This window comes from Ochotona curzoniae, unplaced genomic scaffold, assembly GCF_017591425.1.
Source record: "Ochotona curzoniae isolate NIBS_2020 unplaced genomic scaffold, NIBS_Ocur_1.0 scaffold_2476, whole genome shotgun sequence".
In the NCBI taxonomy this organism is placed as follows: Eukaryota; Metazoa; Chordata; class Mammalia; order Lagomorpha; family Ochotonidae; genus Ochotona; species Ochotona curzoniae.
Genome location: NW_024467095.1, coordinates 7,842,630 through 7,855,860, shown reverse-complemented (window position 1 = coordinate 7,855,860; position 13,231 = coordinate 7,842,630). Strand labels below are relative to the sequence as shown.

The 13,231-nt window shown below is 35.7% G+C and overlaps 1 pseudogene; it reads right to left on the bottom strand.

Annotated features, from left to right (window-relative positions):
* Positions 1-10,499: 10,499 nt before the first annotated feature.
* On the bottom strand, positions 10,500-10,651 carry LOC121171032 (annotated as a pseudogene).
* Between the last annotated feature and the right edge of the window lie 2,580 nt (positions 10,652-13,231).

Here is a 13,231-nt window from a genome sequence, read left to right as displayed (position 1 = left end):
AATTAATAAGTTAGTAAATATGCAAATTGAATCAAGACATGCTCACTACTTATATTGTTTCAGGAGACCTTCAATATTCTCAAGCTCTTTACAAGGCGGCCCACATCTGCACTTCCTCTACCTCTCTTCATCATACCATGCAACTAAGAAACAACGCACTTTCCTGAGCTCCTCAGAAGATGCAGTTGTTTCCCCTGTTAAAACTAGGGCTTCTTCGGCCATATCTGCTTCCTGCCCTTTTTCATTTGATTATTTCCTGTTCATTTTCAGCTGAGTTGCAACATCATTTTACAACTCTTCCGTGAATATTCTGTAATTAAATGACTTCTGTCATATTTTTTCATTTCTACTAATACTTAAAGCAATTCACAATTGTTAATGGCAAAGGATCATTTAATTGTCTTCTTCAAACTGGAGTACATTCTCCATAAAGAAGATGGAATTTCATTAAAATCATATCCCAATCCATTTCTGGCACATAATGATTACTAAGTACTTGTTCAATGAATTAAAATGCCCATTGGTGTTCTCTAGAAAGTCAACATTCATTGAGAACCACCTATGAGTTAAGTACAGTCCTCCCAACTCCGGGATATACTTACGCTATGTTTTTCTGAAAACTGCTACCTTCTACCCTCTACAGAGACAACACATCAAAACCATCTCAGTACTTCACTGCAAAAATGTCCAACAGCAAAAAATGGCATCACTAATACCCCCATAGATTCACCCATAACCATTTGAACCTGTATTCATCTCTTTTCTCCTACTTCATCACTTCCTCAGTAACTCAAGCTTAAAAAATCTCAGAAATCTTTTTTAACAGTTCTCTCAGATCTCATTAGTTACTAAACCCAACAGATTTGACCCATGAAGGATATCTTGAATTCATCCTTTTCTTTCCAGTCCTACTGCTACCCTCATAGTACAGGTTCTCATTACTTGTCACCTGATCTAATTCAATAGCCTCCCAGGGTGTCTCTTCACTTTTATTCTCTCCCTCTTCCAATCTACTCTACACATTGCAGCCAGAGTAATTGACCCATAGGTCAGTTCACTCCCCTACTCAAAAACCTTCAGTGACTCCCCATTTTTTAACCAAAAAGAGCAGCAAATCCTCAGCCTGGAATTCAAAAGCCTATATAATCTGGCCCCAATTTATTTTATATTTTCCCCTTCACTGTAGCCAAAATGGTTTTGTTTTCATTTCCAGAAGTTGCCCTGCACTTTCTTACTTTTATGATTCACTCATGTTCTTTATGGTAAGTCTGACTTCCCAAGCTTCCTACAAACCTGCTATCTTCTCTCCCCTGTCTCTCTATAGGGAACTTCAAGTCACACCATGAGGATGTCTCACAAATAGAATGGATGGAATTTTGTAGTTAAGTGATTCACTTCTCAATACCTTGGCTAAGGTGCTCCAGCTTGTTTTTTTCTTCTAAAAAATCCTTTCTCTTTCTTTTTTATTCCAATTCATTACATATTTCATTGTTTATTTTATTTTATTTTGGGGCAATTATAATCTATTTCTTTGGCTCTTATTTCTGGTTCTTCCTTGAACTTATTATTACAGAAAGGATAGCTCAAAATCTAAATAAATGGATTTACATTTTAATGGAAATAGCAATCTCCTTTGTATTTTGGTTGAACATATGGAAGGCCTCAAGATAATATTTTGAAATGCAGTTAATTATATTCACTGAGAATATCATGGCCATACAAATATAGAAGTAATAGCTGTTAGTTAAGAAACTCATTTTATCCAACATTTGCCGTGGTTCCTTTCACAGGCAATTGTTTTGTCTTTCTCAAAACATAATAAAGAAAACTACAATGGTCACTAAACATTTCCCAAATTTTGTGCCAAGGGAACAAAGTTTTCTTTGTTTAACAAAAGTTGAGCAAAGAATTCTTAAGGTAAATATAACTGCTCTTGGTCATAAAAGGTATGTAAGTTGTGCCGTTCTAATAGAAACAGCCAGAAAACCTGGGAAAACAAAACCAATAAAGCATCTCACACATTAGCCCACTGGCATCCCAGTGCTGTGATCAGAGAAGAGGGGAAAAGCATGAAGTGCACTCCGTGAATTCCCCACTTACATGAAGTTCACTTTACGCTTTGAGGGCATTATCCAGGATGAAGAGTCAATTCAAATAAAACAGCTCCAAAAAGATAAATAATACACAGGATCAAAGTTGAATTGATCAGAATTAGGATGACTTAAAGATCAAAAGAATAGGAAACTACACAAAGAAATGACTCCATGATGCTTTAGAAGGCCTACAGCTTTTGACAAGTTACATGATGTGCAGTCTTTATTAAGAGTTGTCATAGGCTTGGCAAAGAAATATTGAAAAAGAATCACCGTTATGAATTCTGACACATACGATTCCACGTACTTAAGTAAAACTTGATACACTGAAGTTTTACTTAGTAAGAATGGAGAGAAATAAAGGAACATTTGGAACATCATTAGAAATTCCAGATTGGTCATACTCTGCCTGTAAGTCTAAATTAATCCTAGAACACAGTAAACACCACACCACATCTATCACAACAAGGCTTCGTTTAAAACCAAAATGAATCAAGTTAATCAGCAAGATAATTCAACTGTCTTTCAATAGAGCATTCAGTATCGTTTAAACAACACATACACACACAGTCCAAAAAGTGCATAATGTAACATTTGTAATGTCCAGCATCCAAAAAACAAGCTTTACTTGTAAAGATGAACGCATTCTACATATTTTGTCTATACAGATTTAAAATTGATTCTTCCTACCCATCCCCAACCATGCCCTCTCCCTCTTTTCTTGTTTTTTTTCTTTTCAGTTTTTATGTCATAGTTCCAGTTTATTTTATAATCACAACCTTAACCTCTCCACTAAGAATTCAACAGTAACAATAATAAAGTCTTAAAATGCCAATTTCACTCATATATGTTTCTTTTGTTGTACTCTGCATTTAAACTTTTACAATTCAGGGAATATATCTGATCTGATCTTTGTCTTTCGGAGACCAGCTTATAAGGTTAAGTATAAACATCCATTTGGGTGCAGAAGAAAGGATATTTTTAATGTTTATAGTTGAGTGGTATTTCATGGTGATATAAAATTTTCATTATCCACTCATCCCTCAAAAAAAAGTTTGGATAAATTTCCTCAATTAACTATTATGACTGGAGCTGCAGTTAACAGGTGGGTACAAGTAACTTCTATATGCTGATTTTATCTCATTGGAGTAAATTTATAAGAGTGGAATTATTAGGGTCCTGCGCAGTGGCCTAACAGCTAACGTCCTCACCTAGAACTTGCCAGGATCCCATATCTTTTAACTCCGCATTTTTTTCCACACCTTTAGGAACTCCCATGACTCTTACGTTTGGCCTTTGGATTGTGTCTCTTAATTCCTGAATGCTTTTCTTAGATTTACTCAGTTCCTCTTCCAGCATTCCAACTGTGGCACCAGGTCTCTTCTGTATCTGAGATTCTGCTGCCTCACTCCTATCATTGAGGCTTTCTACCAGATTTTTAATTTACTGTAGTGCATTCTGCATTCCTAATAATTCACTTAACTTTGTTTCAATGTTGCTATTTCCTATGTAACATATTCCTTGAATTCCCATATGTGCCTTCTCGTTGTTTTTATCGCTTTATAATGATATTTTACAAATCTTTATCTGACAGTTCCTCCTTGTCCTCTCAGTTAAATATGAGGTTGATTTGGTCTTTTGCTCCTTTGTGTGGGAGGGAGGGTGTCAGCAATCTCGTACACTGTGCCTATGCCTCAGTTTGGGCCCTGGTTAAATCAGCTCTGATTAGTGAATTCCTCTCCGGGGTGCAAGGTTTTATGTTGTATCATCCACAGGCCTACAGGTAGATGTTTATGCATTTCATTCATTTGCCCAGTTGTTCATTTGTGTCACTCACACAACACCCTTCAGTGAGCTTCACTCCCTGACTCCTGTGCTAAGCTTTTGCCACATCCTCTGCAGCCAGAAGCCCCTGGTTTGTCACTCTGCACCCACTGTGTTCCCACGTTGTGGCTGCACCACTGGCTGCTCATTCTTGCTACTGTTCCCAGTTCTAGCAGTACCTGGGATTAGGAAAACACCAGCTGTGGCTTTAACCTAGGTCGCAGGGCCATCAGTGACATCAAATAGATGGATTTTTTTATTCTTTAATTTTCTTTCCAGTACCTGACTGGGGGCAACCCAGTCCTATTTTGGATGGAACCCATAGGATGCCAAGATGTTGTTAGTTTCGTTTGGAACCGGTGCAACATGTTGTGCCAGCACTTACTTAACTTGTTTATGTCTCTCCAGCCAGAACCTTTGTCACTAAATCCAAAATGGCACCCTATGTGGCACTGGTGAGGGATCTGGGTTGTGAAATCCATGCTGCTCCCACTGGCTCTTGCAAATGATTAGATTAAAACATCAAAAGGCTCTGCGATTCTATAGCTGGATTCAGTCCCTGAGTTCCTGGTGGTCTTGCCTTCCCAGCTGACCAGTAGTGGAGCTCCAGTTAGCTCTGGGGTGTGGGTACACGTTAGTACCACATCACTTTCTGTGCTGCTTCCTTCTCTCTGTGTGTCTCCAGCTCCGCCTCTGTCATCATCCTATAGCCTCCTGCCTGCCCGGATTGCATCTTCTCTGCCTCTCCTGATTTAATCCTTCTTGGTTCATTTTAACATGTCATCACCCTTTTCCACCATCTTGCTGTCTCCAACCACAAAACCTTTTATTCAATTCCATAAGATCTTTTATGATCAGGTTTTTAAAAACAGTTCTGATCAAAACAAACATGTCACAGAATTTATTTACATATTAGCTGATCAACAAAATTAGAAGAAGTTTTAAATTTCTGAAACCCTTTTCAATTGAATGTTAACAATATTTAAAATGTCTTATATTTATATTATTACTGTATTTCTCCTAGAAAATTTAACAATAAAATGTTTTAAATTTACACTTAAGACTGTTTTTCATTCTGGCAGCTGCTAATTTTTAGGTAGATTAGTCATTTAATTAATTTTAATTAAGTAGATTAATGTGGTTTATAAGAAAAGGTATCAGGGATAGAAAGTACAAAGATGAGTTTTTATTTGCTGTTCAGCTCCTGAATGGGGCTACATCCTTTGTGTTAATCATATGAGGCTCACTTGATTATTAAGAAATCTGTTCTCAGCTTCAGATTTGATAGCAACATCCTTGGCCTTTCAGATACAATTATATCCCTTTATTTTCTTTATTTACACCTTCTTCCATAATAATCTCGCAAAGTCGGCTAATGGCATGACTTCATCATAGGAGATACATAATATTATTACCAGCAGGTTTTGAAGTTTCACTGCAGCTACACTTAGGCTTTCGACAGCGATGGAAGATCTGTCTCCAAAAGGCTCAATGAGTTCCTGACAAACTTGATCTTGAAATGCATATCCATAAAAACTAGATTTGATCTTTTATTTCTTCACATTTTTATCCACCAGAATCTTCAGAAAATATTACTATTATACTAATAACACTTTTAATGTTTCTTTACGAGTAGTCTCTTTATCTCATTTTCCTTGTCATAAAATGATTTTGTGTAGGGCTTGATAGATGAGGAATACACGAACAAAAGTATTTTTCACATCATGTACAAATAATGCAGGATTATTATAGGTTAATCACCCATTTTTATGTGCACACTGTGCACATAATACTGTATATGGAGAGTATAATGCCATATGATGCACATGCATTCTGTATTCATTGCTTTGTTTTTATGTAAAATCATATCTGATGTAGTAGCTTATGCTCAAAAAGGAAGCATTGAGGAAATTATACAATGTGATGGAACTTGAGAGTATGAAAAGTGGGAAGAAGTAGATTCAATATTTGTAAATGAAGCAAAGCTGTAGTAGCACTGCGATGCCATTCTCTGTGTGTTCTCTATGTTTTGACCTGTCTTGTGAATAGAAGCATTCAGTGAGTATACTGCAGACTTCAAGAATGTCTGTAAAATGAGCAGGTTTTAAGACAAGAGATGGTATCTCCCTGCTAAGAAACAGGAAGATGTGTTTATTGTCTATGACAACAAAAATAATATGTACCTCTGGGGCCAAGTCAAACTCAATGCCTTCCCATTATGAAAGATGTGGGATTACTAAGCCAGGATTCCTCTCCTGTGAAGTTTCCCAGTTGCAAGCCTAGACATGAAGCAGTCCTCCTGCTGTCATCCTGTGGAGAATGGAACTTCAGCAGCTGCAGTAAGTGGTGTAGTCTAGCTACTGTTCTTGCTGTGAGGAATGAGCTTCTCTAGGTCACATCTGCAAAGGAGTTCTTGGAAGAACCAGAGAGCCATCCCCCATCGGTGAAATCACTGAATCCTCGCCACATGGGCAAAGGAAGAAGCTGTAATATCAAGATGGATAAAATGAGCCAAACCTGAGGCAGCTATACTTCCACCTGATGAAGCTGAAATTCTTCTGGACTGGGGACATTGGAAATCGGAGGGAAAAAAAAATTATTCTTCATTTCCGCTGAAGAAAATTCTACCACAACCTCAGACTCACTCAGTCGCGATTGAGACCTGTTTGTATCCCCCAGAAAAGAGGCTGCGAAGGTAGTGACCTGGACGCAGGATCCAAATACATCACAGTCTGGGGCAGAGTTATGGCCGTGGCAGCCAAGATGCGAGGCTGTCCACAGCTCCCGCTTTTCCTGACATGGCAGAGCACGCCAGCATCCCTATGATCTGCTCATAAAGCAAGAAAGATGGCCAAAAATGGGGTAAGACATCAGGAGTGCTACATGGGAACTATGGAAAATTAATCAACTAAGTAGCTTATATACACACACACACACACACATTATTCACCTTTGGCACACTCCTACACACAAGAAATGTTCAAAAATGAGGGATTAATATTTCCTATTGATATCGCTGAATTTCTTCTGTCCCAGAGAATTTGTGTGGAAAGATTTTCCTAAAAACAGGCAATTCTAAAGATCTAGATAATCTAAATAAGAAAGTGAGTGGTGTTGGAAGCCACCATGGCTGCTGCAGCTGGCCAGCTGGGAAGCTCATTGGAATTCAGAGGCAAGGATGTGTAGAAGTGGATGGATCGAGGTTCTCTGTGATTTTACCATATCTTAAGAAGTTACTTTTCCTTTTGCAACTAGAGGGATCAGGTAAAGCTTTAAAATCTTTAATTTTCTTTTTGCTTTTTATGTGCCATTTTTCTATAAACAATAATATGAAAAAACTGGATTTTTAGTAGCAATAAATTTGGGGTTTTCTAAATGATTTTTTCTTTAATTTTTGATGGAAATTTTTTAAAAGTGACCTTTTCACAAATATGAATATCTTTTCATATTAATATTTAATGATGTTTCATTAAAAACTAACACATTAATAGAGAATTATTAAAAGACAAGTACATCAAAAGCTAGAGAAGATGTTATTTTAGCAAAAATTCTTGCTCCTTAGTTTCTCTTGATTTCCATTTCAGATCCAATTAATTACATGAACACTTGTGAGCATGGAAATTAAGCATATTATTATTCACAGTCTAAAACCATAATGTTTTACTATAATAAGTAAAAGCTGTTAACATTCATGGAAATCTCACTCTTTAAAAAAAAAAAAAAAACATAGTTTATTTCCAGCCCATTTTACTGCTGAATAAACCAAGGTTCTTGAAAGTTAAATCATATGGATGAAATTAGTGTAAACCTCAGAATTTGAAATTTGACATTGTCTCTGAACTCAGGAAAAATTTAACCTCCCATTAATAACATGTAATTGACAACTCTGTAACACTATTATGAGTATGCACTTGCAATTATATTTAATCTACTATTAAATTCCAACTCATGAATACAGAAGTAACCCCCATTTGAAATGTTAATGATGCTGTTTGTGATATATTATGATATATATGGTTCTGGGAAGTTAAATATGTGTCATTCAAGATGTCACCCATAAATATAGAACTGAATCTAAATGAATGTTTTTTTTTCATGAACTAAATTACAAATGCATTAAAAACGGATCTTTAAAAATTGCCTTCTGAAATAAAATGTGCATATATTACTCGTGTTTATGAATGTTCCAGGTATATGAATTAATAGTTTTAAAATGTACAGTATCTGGTTATTTGTTCTTTGTAACTGAAACCTGCCATATTAATTGTTTCTTTTAGAAATACAGATAATTGTAATCCAGTGATTGCCTTTGTTCTAAGCAATGGATTTTAATTACATTTGGAAAATGTAATTAATAATAATTATATTATTACAACTGCATAATATTAATTACAATTACAATATAATAAAGAACTCTAATTCCATTTGAAGAAAATAGAAGCTCAAGGCATTATCTCACATTCTAAGAGGTTTTTAAAAATATCATTGTAATTCTCTAATAAGCATTTTCTCTTTTTACTCATTTGACCTCCTGGTGCTCTGATATATATTTTCGACAAAGTATTCATGCTGAAAAGACTTTTTAGAATGAATAAAATCAATCAGAAAACACTTCAATTATGTATGTTTTGTTTTTAAGAAGTGAGGAAGACTTATTGTTAAAAACTGAATTGATGTGTTGGCTGAATTGACCTTTTACAACAGCACAAACTGGTTTCCAAATATGAAAAAAGAAAAGTCCATTTACTTGGCAAGGATATTGAACTTCTTATGACACTGATTCACTGAATCAATTTGACTGGATTGTGTTTAAGACACCGCCCCTCTCCAATATTTTACTGGGGAACATACAAGTGGTAATCAAAACCTTAAAAGAAAGAAGAGATAGCAGGAGGGGAATTCAATTATCTTCTTAGAACTGTACATATGAAATGCATGAAATTTGTTCTCTAGATATTAATAAGTGTTTTAATGTTTGAGGATGCATTTTTAAATTTTGGAAATAAATTTAAATTTTTATAACAGATAGAAATTAATTTTCATTTAGTTTCTAGAACGTTAGTTTTGGGTCATTCTTAGTTCTTAAAATTATTTCACCAAAAAAATCATTTATAGATTATCATTTTTCCAGGTATGATAATAAACTGTTTTTGTTCTCCAGATTACAAATCCTAACTATTGGGAAAACAACCTGAACTTCAAGATAAAATGCAGTTAGCAAAACTGAATCAAAAGGTGCCAGTATGTGGTGTAGCACAGCAAGCCGCCACCTGTAAAGCCAGCATCCAATTTATCAACAGACTTTTGTCTGTTCACTCCACTTCTGGTCCAGCTCCCTGATAGAAAGAAAGAAAGACCCAAGAAAGAAAGAAAGAAAGAAAGACCCAAGAAAGAAAGAAAGAAAGAAAGAAAGAAAGAAAGAAAGAAAGAAAGAAAGAAAGAAAGAAAGAAAGAAAGAAAGAAAGAAAGAAAGAAAAGGAAGGAAGGAAGGAAACCCAAGAAAACAGCAGCAGAAGGTCCAAGTGGGCCCCTGCCAGGAATTAGACCAAAATGGAGCTCCAGGTTCTTGTCTTGGGTTTGCTGCAATCCTGGTCGTGGTCATTTGTACAGTGAACCAACAGCTCTCACTCTCTCCTGCTCTCTCTCTCTCCCCCACATCTCTCTCTTGTGTGTGTGCTCCCCCTCCTTTCAGATAAGTAAATAAATAAGTAGATAATCCTTAAAAACCTGATTTAAGAGGAAAATGAAACACAGATTTGCCTTTATTCTGTTCATTCCTTGTCTTAAGTGTCTTAAAATATTTTCACAACACGGAAGTCAGACGTGCATGCGAAGCACCCTGGAACGGTCAAAAACAGTATACCACATCAACAGTGTTGTGTGCCTCAAAGGAATTTGCAAGCTAATAAGTAACATATGAATTGTAAGAGAATTAATAAGTTTTAACTTCTGATTCAGTGGGACCATTCATTCTTAGCTAGTAGTCTAATTAACCATGATAAGTGAAATTTTTCAATTGTACTTCCCAGCATTATTGACCAAAATTCTCTGGCTATTAAGATCAGTCAGAATAAATGAAAGCATAACAGAAGAGAAAGACATATGTCAAAAGAATATTCTGATAGAAAACATTATTTTAGGTATCTCAATTTTAGACAAGAAAAATCAAACATTAGGACCAGCAGAATGTCCTTATGAAATAAGTAGATTTATAATTACTCATGTTTCCTCTAATAGTTATATGAGATAAAAGATGTTCCAAAATTTGCAGGCACACATTGGTTGGAAATCGGTTTCTCTTAACTGTGTTAAAGAGGAACATGTGCTCTTGCTGTGAACAATTTCATATTTTTTTTTTACTTTAGTACTATTACTATGTAACTTTTTAATATTGCAATAGGTATTGCAATATAAAAAAATGATCATTAAGACACAGGAGATACACAAGCAAATGATCAACTGGGATCATTTGGGTTCCAGCAGTTTCACTGGCTATGAGTTCCTCCAGGACAAACTTTCCTGAAGTCAAATATCACAGCAAGTTAATCTCTCACGTTCAGACAAATGACAAGTAAAGCGTTTAGTAGTTGTCTAAAGAGAAGCAATCATTAAGTTGCTCTCCTAGACCTCTCAGGCAGGACTGGTTATATAATTTCCAGAGCCCAGGCTCAGGTGAAAATGAAGAGCTTCTGCTTTTACTACACTTGATCTTAGCCAAAAGGCCAAGAAACGATAGGGCTTCCAGTTTTAATAAAAGTCTGAATTTCAGTGCAGCAGGTTCTTTGTTTCTGATTGGGGCTCTATACTATTGAGTAAGTCGAACAGCCAGAAACCAATCAACCTTCTGAATAATTGGATATATATTTATATATACTATATTTATATTTATGATATATACATATGATTTATGCATATTATAAATATGTGTACATATGTACACATATATGTACACACATATATATCATATGTGATGTAGGTATCTATATCCAAGAGCCAGTGGGAAGGCTATGATAATTATGTGATTAAAACACATACTGCCATGACTAGTGACTTGTAAGGGGAATGTTGGGTGGCTTAATAGATACAGCTAATTGCAATGATCCCAAGTAGTACGTAGCATGCACTCTGACTAGTTCCTACAAGTAATTTAGAATTCAGCAGAATAATGTGAAGTCTTTTACTACTTAATTAAACTTCTGTAATGCCTGTTTTACCAAGATGAATAAAATACATAAATTGTATGAGGTGACATCTAATGCGCACACACACACACAGAAGTGTAAAAATCAGAACAGTGGGTACATTAAACTGATTCTTAATAATTGAAACCAATTTAATCATTTGAAATTATTTTATTCTAGCTGACGTAATACGTAGCAGTTATATTCTAATTATAACCTGTTTCATTTTACTCTGCCTTTCTAGTTAATTATTACAGTCAATTTGTAAAATGACATGGTTCCACATTTGCATAGGTCACTATTAAATAAATGAATAGCTGAAATTACTCTAGCATTGAAGTGTCAACTTTGGTAGAAGTCAAGAGGACTTCAAATGTTCTTCTAACACCCCTTAATGTGTTAATGACCACTATTAAACTGCAATTAAAAGGCCAGGAAAATGCATGAAACAGTTAATAGAAAAATAGCACAGACACAATTAAAACAGTTCTGGATTTTTTTTTTTGACTGATAGAAAATAAAACGATATGCTGCAGAAAGTGTGGTGTGAATCTATTACTAACTCAAGGCAGAGCTGACAGTTTAATGATAACAAATCATAGGCTGCCTTTTTGGGGAGCATTGAACGTCAGCTTAAAATTAACATCAGTAGTAAACAAGACAATGTGGTGATTTTACCTTGTATTTAAATTACTACTTATTATGGTACTAAATAATAGCGTTAAATAACTTGGTGTCCAGATTACTGATATACAGTGTATCTGTGTGGGAAAAAAAAAGAGACAGTATGAAAGATATGTTTAAGTTTTTGTCATCCTAAATAAAGGATAAACGTATGTCTTCTTTTTCAGTCTTGCTAGAGTTGTCTGTGAAACCTTGTGCTGACTCCGTTGGCACTAACACTGTTATTACAGTGCTTCACTCACCCAAGAATGCAGTTACTCTAACGTACTACAGATGTACTATGTTCCCAAGTACAAAGAATTTTGCTTTGTGAGAGGACACACCAGGAAAAAACACTGAGTCCAAATTATACAGAAATATTCAACTTGTAAGAAGCATCTTACAACCACAAGAGATTAGGCATTTCCACAAAGGACACTTTTATGATGTGTACTATGGGGAAAGTTTTCAACAAAAGCTCCACTATATCTTAATGTCTCAGATTCCCCAAAATGTAAACACAGCCCAGAAGTCTGTGAGGTGGTATGTACTACTGAGTACAAGGCACAGATGCACCAAATGTTTGTGTTAAGGGGCTCATTGGTGCATTTATACAAGGGAATGATGGCTAATCTGATGTGTGAATAGAAATAACGGAACAGGAAACCGTAATAGTGACCAGAATCACATATGAATCCTTACCCACATCTTTTCTCTGCATCTACATTAATATTTCAGCCATAAGTGAATATTTTTCTTGAGTTTTCTATATGGTCTTTTTCAAAAGAGTTATCTATTTTTATTGCAAAGTCAGATATACAGAGAGGAGGAGAGACAGAGAGGAAGATCTTTCATCCTATGATTCACTCCCCAAGTGACCGCAATGGCGGGAACTGAGCCGATGTGAAGTCAGGAGCCAGGAGCTTCTTCCGGGTCTCTAACGCAGGTGGAAAATCCCAAGGCTTTGGGCTGTCCTTGACTGCTTTCCCAGGACACAAGCAGGGAGCTGGGTGAGAAGAGAGGCTGCCGGGATTAGAACCAGCAAACATATGGGATCTTGGCGCGTTCAAAATGGGGACTTTATTATCTTTATTATCTTAATTCTATATTTAAACTCTTACATAAAATACATTATCATTTTAAGTAAATGTATGTGATAAATTCATGACAACGACTGGATCTCAGATAATGGCAGCCTAGTCAGTGCATATCATTGATCTTTCAGATTGGTGAAATGTGCCATTAGTGGTATGCTCTAATGGTGCATAATATTTATATACTTTTAATATCAAGGGCATCACAAAATCATTTGACCCATGTCTAAAAGAAAACCAGTGGGGGAAATTGTATTAAGTATTCAATATCATAGAATGCCTTATAGCAGGCTAAGAGAGAACCAATGTCTCTCACTGTTTGCAGCCCAGAACTGGAAATTCTCTGGCGGCTCTAATGTCAGGTTTTGATCGGGGT